This window comes from Alligator sinensis, unplaced genomic scaffold (genome assembly GCF_000455745.1).
Source record: "Alligator sinensis unplaced genomic scaffold, ASM45574v1 scaffold569_1, whole genome shotgun sequence".
Lineage (NCBI taxonomy): Eukaryota > Metazoa > Chordata > Crocodylia > Alligatoridae > Alligator > Alligator sinensis.
In genome coordinates this window covers 1099584-1108541 of record NW_005841914.1, presented here as the reverse complement: position 1 = coordinate 1108541, position 8958 = coordinate 1099584, and positions in this window count along the sequence as shown.

Here is an 8958-nt window from a genome sequence, read left to right as displayed (position 1 = left end):
TCTTTCCCAAATGTAGTTTTTAGCCCATTATATGACAGTAAGATGTCCCTTTTACGTGTGAGAGGATTTTGTTGATTCTTACAGACCCAGTCCTGCTCCACTGAAATCAGTTTTGATGTTTCCAAGAACAGGGCTTGAAGGACTCAGTTTGACCCTATTTGTTTCTTTTAACATAGGCTTCCTTTTAAATTCAACAGTTGACATTATACTAAAAATGTAAAGCACCATTGTCAAAAAGGTGTACTCTTGGCTTTGAGGAGTCGTGATAACTAAAATAAGTTCTTCATATATTACACTGGTATTTTTCGGTTCTCCGTGTCATAGACAGACAAGGATGCTATAGTAAAAGAGAAAGCATCCTGGGGTAAAACCACGTGATGAGTTCCTGTGTTCTCTCCATGTTTCGGTCAGAGTGTTTAAAAATTCCTCCTGTGCTTGGATGGCTGGCTGCCAAACCACTCTGCCCTAGGATCTCATTAGGTCGCTTCCTCAAACTTAGGCCTGATCAAGATCTGATTGGGAAACCTCTGAGAAAAACTTCAAGAAGCTCTTTCTAAGAACCTGAACGTTCATTTTTGACTCTAAGACATCTGGTAGATATACTTTCCTTATCTAGACACTTGACTCTAGTTTCAAAGGATACACTGATGATTTGCCATTTCCTGATATAAACTGCTACATTATTGCTTTAAAACTACTGCCACATTTCACCCTGAAAAATGGAAATAAACACATAGATGGTGAAGTGCGCTGTGATCCTTCTGGAGAATGTGGGCTATGTAATTGCATTCTCCTACCACTGGGTTCATGGTCTGACTAAAACGAGCAGTGGGCAGCAGTTGAATTCACTTGCAGCCCAGCGGGGCAATGGATTTATTTGTCTCAACTTGATCTTCAGAGCATGCCACAAATCATTTAGACTCAGTTCAGCATGACTTGCAGTGTGCAGAAAAAGGAAGTTAATCTAGCAGAAGAATGTAAACTGATGCTATTAAAGGACTGAGAATTTAGAAGGAGCTTCTCTTCAAGTGTCATTGATCCTTCACTTCTGAATATCCTCAGTCGACTGCTGGATGTACTGTTAATTGCTTCATTTCATTTTACATACAAAACCACCTTGCTGTCTCCAAAATGCATTCTCTTCACATTTTTATGCTAATTAAGTGCAGATACTCATTTTGTAGAGCTGTTTTTCTCTCCTACCATATTTCTTTCAAAGGGTTAACCCAGTTGTGTAACACCATGTCTTTAACAAGTAAACTAGTGGTAATTAAAAATGATGGCTTTAGTTTGAACAAGGACACAGTATTGTTTCATGTAAGGTCTTCCTTGCACAGATTTCTATGACAGCCAATAATTTAAAAGGGCTTAGTCACTATGTTTAAAACCTTCCTTTTCCTCCCTGCTTCCAGGGACCCACTGGCAGGCATTATACTGAAATCTGTTTCCTTATAAAGTACTCCTTTTGGGATGGCCTCATATTCAAACAGGACTCCAAACACCCAGGAGCTACAGGGGTTTGACATCCAGATCTGAAGTCTGCAGCTCAGTCCCATGCCAAGTATGGATTTGTTTTTGCCGGAGGGTTGATCATGAGTGCAATGTATTGGATTTTCCAACTCAAAACCGCAAACGCTAGCCAGGGCAACAGTGACTGAGGACACATAGGGGACGGTTTTGATTCATGTAGGCTAGTATGCAGGAAAGTAAAGGGCAACCACTCCTCCTTCACGTCAGCCTAATAATATCACTTCTCCTTTCTGTTACCCTATTAGTGTGATTCTACTTGCAGGCGCAAAGTTGGTTTTAGGACATGTGACAAGTAAGAGGGCAAGGAAGGCTGGGCTATCAGATTTGGTCTATAGGCTAGGTGTCTGAGATGCCCGGCAATTTCTCATTATCTTCATGGGCTCATTTTGCCTATGATGGCTCAGTTACTATTCAGGGACTGAAAAACTATGAAAAACCACAAGTTTCTTGTACAGCTGAGGAAGGCTTTGATGGGAAATCATGCTGAGCCTAGGAAAGCTTCAGAAATGAACTTAGGGCCCAATCCCTAAGTCACTGACAAAATTCCTCTTTACATCAGTGGCATGGGCTCGTGACCTTAAAGGACTACATGGACAGTGCATGCCAAGAAATGGAGGTGAAATCTGGGGGCTACCAGCCTTGAAGTAGCCACCCAAGAAGGAGTCTCTCTTTTACCTTCTGTTGTATATACTAGTAGGTAGATCATTGCAAATCCCAGCAAAAGCAGCTCAGAGAACTACAGCAGGAACCCCTCTGTGCTGATCATTGCTGAAAAGAACTGAAGCAGCAATAGGACGTGCAGTCTCTAAAGTGGGTTTTACCAGCCTATGACGCACTATTAAACAATGTTATTAAACATTTACTCCCTCATAAAAAATGTAATTACTGCAGCCCCTGCATAAGGAGAACTAATTTAAACACAATCTACATATTGTAGATCTTGTTTGGTGTCATTGCTTGTTTTATGTTTTCTTGTCGTGATAGTTGACTTTTGAACAGTATGGGGTCAGACTAACCTTACCTAAGTTTTGCTTCAGCGTGCTTATTAGGTATACAGGCTCTCTCGCATCACCAGCTCAAGTTCACAGTAAAAGACTGTCTTCATAGAATAAGGGTGCAATAAGAAGATAAGGAGGCAGTGTCATATAGGAGGCAGACAAGGTTCCTTGGGTGAATTTGATATCTTTTATTAGACCAACCCAAATATAGGAGGCAGGGCACTTGAGTAGAATCAGGAAGTCCGGGATATAATCTGAGCTTTAAAACTGACATAATGTGTAACCTTGGGCAAAGCCCAAACTTTCCAAAAATGTCCATTAAATGCCTGGTCCATGGGCAATTGAAAATAATGTCATTCTTTACATTTACACCATCATTTTTGGGTGCTTCCCTACCTGAGCACACACTTAGAGCTTGAGTTTTCAGGGCAGAATCAACGTTTTGAGTGTTAATTCCTCTGCGCCTTAATTCTCTGTCTTTAAAATGTGAGAGAAAATATTTACTGAGCTCTGAAAAGCAATTTGAGATCCGTATCTGAACATTACTAAGATTACTATTACCGCTGCTTCTATAGTCAGGTTGCTGTATCAAAACAAGTCTCCATTTGGGTGTTTTACAGGTAACAATAATTTAAATCAATGTTTATTGGCTATTAAACACTGGACAGTTTTTAGTGGCTGTGTCCTTTTTTTCTGCTATACTTTTGATAGCAATAGGAAAATTCTTTAGTTGAGAGGAATGGATCTCTCTGAGGGGTTGATAATGGGATATGGAACATTTCAGCTCTAGGTAACCAATTTGTATCTAGCCCATGTCAGTCTCCTAAACAAAAAATCATTATCAAGTAATAGCTGCTCAACAGCCTATGTTAAATGAGTTGATGAGTCTCAGTTCCTAGTGGACAGGTGTCCACAACAGCGACACAGACTGAGGCACAAAAGCAAACCGGTGCATAGGAGGGGGAACATATGCTCCACTGACCATGTAGCAAGCGCTTTGTGAATAACTAGAGGTCTTCAGAGCTGTCAGTCCTAGCACCATTCTTGAGCACTAAATTTCTTTTAAAAATAAATAACTGAAACAACGAAGGATCTGTATGAGAGAAGTTCACAGGCATTTATTTACCTCTGGTTGTGGAATTAGATAAAGCAGCCTCGCTACTGAATCATGAGTGGAAATGTGGATAATTCATGAAATTATATGCTCTGTTTAGCTTAATCATGGCTCAGTTCTGAATCTCTTGAAAGGATATTTACCTGTAGAACCAGATTACCTCTTGCTGTGTTATCTGAGGGCAGCATGTGCTTTGAATTAGATTTTCAAATAGTATCTCCTCCACCCATCCTCCCTTTACACAGTGGAGAATTTCTCATGAAGTAGGAGGCTTTTGACAGGTCGCAAACTGAAGTTAATTGCAACATTAGGCCTTTTCTCTCCTCATTCTTGATCATTTTAACAGAAGGCCCTTCTCCTATCATCACTGCAGATAATAGGTTTCTATTTATGACTCTCGCTCTCAATCAGAAATAAATTTCCTTACTGAAATTGCATTGTAGATGAAGGAGACCATCTGTAAGGAAAAATAAAACAACCTCAGTTATTTTATATCTGTAGTGCACATATGCAGAATTATTCACCGACCAAGGCAATTAACATTTCAAATACTCACTTTTGCTGAATTAATTCTTGATCTGCTATAAATGTCATCAGGAGACACCTAATCAAAAGATTGATTTTCTTTTTGATGTCTAATAACTCGCACCGTGTCATTTCACAACAGTTTTGCACTACAATATGATGCAAAGTAACACAGATTCATAATGGACTGTGTAGCCAATCATCCAAAAATCAAAGAGCTCGATTTTCTTACTGGTTATACACAGCTGTAACTCCACGGACTTGGGTGGAGTTCTTCTTGATTTACACTGGTCTGAGAGGAGACTCTGACTCACGGATTTTTATTTTTTTTTTTTTAATGATGAAGATTATCTGGGATATGTCTGGAAACACAAGCAACCAAAAGAATCATAAGCTATCTGTGTCTGTCTTCATTCTGCAAAATATAGGAAAATGATGCCACAATTTTTAGCACGTTGGTCTGTAAATGAGAGGTCTACCACGAGGGGTCTCTCCAGCACTGCTAACCATTCCAGCCTACCCCTGCAGAATGAGTCATCTGGTTGAAGCGTCTGGGCAGAAAGTTTTGATACTCTCAGGGCTGCGTTTGCTCTATCTGTTTTAAGTCTGCACAACCCCAAAGAGTTTGCTTATCATACAGTTATAGTATTATTGTTTCAGATTACACCCAACACATTGTTTGTGGATGTCTTCTGCTTTTGCATCCTTCATGCAGCAGCAATTCTTGCAGCCTCCTGGAAAATTGAGTTGTTTCTGAATCTCCTTCATTAGAGCCCAAATCTACATAGATCACAGGTCTTTTTATTTGTCCCTCGGACCACAAAGAGCACCAAATTTCCCTGTTCTCTTTACTACAGTCATAGCTGTTCCCGTGACAGTACAACTAGTGTAATCTTTTGCTCCCCAGGCATCATTTGGAGAAGGAATGAAGGGGGGTAAACAGTCCATTAATGCTCTGATTGTGCTAGGCTGTGGTTTGGGATGGGGAAAGGACCAGCATGGTGGAGGGATGCAGCTGAGAAATCTACTTCTTGTTGATCCTGCCAAGAAACGTCACAGGAAGCTATTGGGGCTTTGGAAACTATTCTTGCCCTGGGGTGGTTTTACTCCTATCTCAGTAGCCTGATGAGGAACATAAGCACACAGCACCAGAAGGGGTTTCCTGGGCTACCAAATCTAGTCCCTAGCATTTGTAGGCAACCAATTTTCCAAGAGGGCCCAGAAGAACATTTACTCCAACCCCTGTAATCCACTACATCCACAAAGCACTCTGTTAAAAACCTTCCACCTTGCTACAGGTGAAGAACAGGAGAGAGAAGGGGGAAACTAAAGCCTTATCTGTGCAGGAGGAGGAAATGAGTCAGTTTAGGTTTCTTCTGCTGCCACCCACGGGGTTCCCCAGTGCCCTGCTGAATTAATCAGAGTGGGCAGCAGGGAAAGATTTTTGGCCATTAAGAACAACTTCGTTTCCCTTTAAGGTCATTCTACAAGACCCAAAAGTAGCACAGAGAAGCCACCAAAAATCAGGCAACCAGGTGCCAGGCTATTTCAACCCTGCCCTTGACATGGATTGATTTAGAGCTCCTGTCTGCAAAAGCAAAGCATCTTTTCCAAGAAAGCGACCAAGCCATACAAAAAGTTTCTTGGCTTGGAGATGGGTTTGAAATAAGCTCCTGATATTGTAGTGGGTGATCAGAGGTGGCATACGTAAGAGCAAGAGATTAAAGCTGAGAAAAGGAGCGCTAGCTTAGAGATCAGATAGCATTTTCTTACTACGAGCTCTATTTGCCTGAAGAATTCTCTCTCAGAAAAAGAGGCAGAAGCTTCAATGTCTGACTCATTTTGCTACTAGATTCAATGAAGCATATGAGACTCTACTGTAGGATATATCTTGAACTAGCACACACACCTGGACAAGATGACCTACCAGTAATAGGTATTTCCTGCCTCTAATTTTTTGGAGCACAGTCCTGAAAGGTGCTGGGTGCCCATTAAAAGACACAGAGTGACTCGGCTCCTACTGACTGCACAGGTATTTATGGTGCCTACTTATACAGAATCCTACTTTCTGATTCCAGTAGCAGGGAATTACCATCCTTAACCTTTTTATTATGAAGCTTAGAAAAACAGATGCTAGGAAATGGCTCAGAGTGTATCTAAAAACCACAGGAACAGATTATGGCCTCTTTGTAAGGGCAACTTGGAAGGCAAAAGGGCACAAGCAGCCCTTTTCTCCGTGCTTTAAGAAGGAAGCAGATATTATTTGGCTGCTGGCACGTCAGAAAGCAAGGATGGGACAGAGGCTGGTACTTCCATAGAAACCTCAGATGAGAGGAATGCTTGTGATTCCCCCCTGACATACTCTCTGCAACCTGCACCTGTTATATAGATGCAGTAATAATCACCACAAGTCAGCACAGTTTCCCTTACTGACACTACTTTTGCACTGAGTGGACATAATGCTCTTAGCTATCACTACACAGGCTATGCATTTTCTTTTTCCCTTATCTCATCCCAGCGGCTTGGCTCTAGCCTGTTCAAAAACAGCAGTTTCCTAAAACTTGAAGCAGGGAGGTGCTTCTTGTTTGATTTTCCCAGATCCCCAGACATATCAAAGAGAGATTGCCCCTTCCCTGCCTCCTACTTGCCCTGAATAGAAATGATGGATGGAATGGAGACATTTAGAGAATACAGTTCTTGCTGTCATTTTTATGCCCACTATACAAATATATATACGTGCGTGTGTGTTTTGCACTCCTTGAGCTCTGAAATACTGAGAGTTGATCTTCTATGCACAGTGGTGCTCAGTGTTATTTCATCCGTGACGCTTTAGTTTTATGGCCAGTACATAACTCAAAAGAATTCATAGCTTTGGTTCCTGCAATTATGCCTCCAATTTGATATTCATTTGTGTTATCATAATATACGGTTAATCATTCACCTGTTAAAGCTGCATTTCAGCAACATCACTAAAATTAGGTGTGATGCTGGTAAGGAAGGACACGAGAAGAAAATATCGGTGAGATATCTGTGTTTGAGAGATGTTTGGCTTTAATTTTAATGAATTTATTTGGGAAACTAAGCAAATCATACCATAATCTGAGTTTATAAATGTGTAAAGAAACATTTTGGTATAAACTCAACCCCAGTGAGATGCGGCAAAGTAAAAAGCAATCAGGGTTGGCACAAGGGTAAAATGCCCTTGCAGCATGTCAAATAATTTATCGCCATTACCCTTATATGAAGCTATAAAAAGGACATCAGGATGCTTTTTGTGCCTTCATAAAAGCTTAATTTATAACTTCATCGTAGGGTCTGGTTCTACCCACAAATGCTTTTTGACATACGGATCTCCTTTAGAGAAACAGTGTCTGTCTTGGAGTGCTGGCAAGAATCATCAGTTCAGTTAATGAGCCAAAGGGGGAAGAGCAATCACAAGTGACACCCTTTTAATAAATTTCTCCTACCTTTCAGATACGTATTTATTGTCCTGTTTTGGTAGATTAGGATAACAAAACACTTTGGGGTTATTGCTCCCATGAAGCCTATGCATTTCTCAATGACTAATGTCAGGTTAGAGGGTACTCTAGGGTGGCTTCATAGAAAAGCATGGGGTGTTTTCATGATGTGGAGTTTAGTGACGGTGATACCAGAGAGTGAAAAATAGGACTTTAGGGGCCAAACCCTCAGCCCATGTAAATCCGTGTAACTCTACTGTAGTCTATGGAGCCTCACCGATATACACCAGCTGAGGATCTGGATCTTGGACTTTACTCACTGTGCAAAATAGGCTGACGACTGATGAGACAATTGGATAAGAGTGACGCATCTTGTATATTTTCTCCACATGTGCACATCTATTGTTCTTAAAAAACAAAACAAAAAACCAAACCCTCCTTGTTCTTATTTTTATTGTATCCCACTATCACATCCTTTGTATATCTTTGTATGCCTCAGATTAAAAGTTTTGTGTAGCAGAGACCGTATTTTCTTCTGCTTTTTATAGCACCTGGAAGAGTCAAGAAAGCAGCTTCTGGGTGCCACCATAAGAAGAATTTTTCCAGTTATTTGAGTTGATCTAATAAAAGATATCAGATTTACCCAAAGAACCTTGTTTGACCATAAAATGAAAGTATCCCAGTGTGACTCCAGGCAAGGAATTGCAGGTGAGTTATTTGGGCCTTGTGAAAGCTCTTTGGGATCTGGGCAGGACAAAATCTTCACCTCCGACAGCTTGGGGCAGTCATACACCAGCTACTGACCTATGCCTGTATTGTGGGCTGGTAGTAGCTATTAATTCAGATAGCTGGGAACCGACTGGCTACATCCATCTATTCTACACGTTGACAACTCCCCTTGCTTGTACAATGGGGAAAAATGCCTCAAACCAGGATCTATGGAGTGGACTACCTTTTTCCATCTGTCCTGGGCACCGCAGTATTTTAAAGAATCTTTTTGCACTTAGGCCCTTCTGTATTCATTGTGAGAGAGGAGTAGCATTAGGCCCTCAGGGAATAAATGACTGTAACAATGCCATGTACACTTAACTAAGGAAAGGGAGGACTGATCTGTTTGTATACCGTGTGGAAACTTTTTGAGATCTCAATTTACAGGCTCTTACCAACATAAGTTTACATGCCTAATGTAAATTCCATCTTTCCTTCCATGCTTTAGAAAATGAAATCTTCTTGCAATGGATGCACAAGGACTATAGACTTCTCCAGAAAGACAGGCACCATGCGGTCTAATCTCCTCAGTGCATTGAATATTTACTCTGACTCCCTTAAGGCC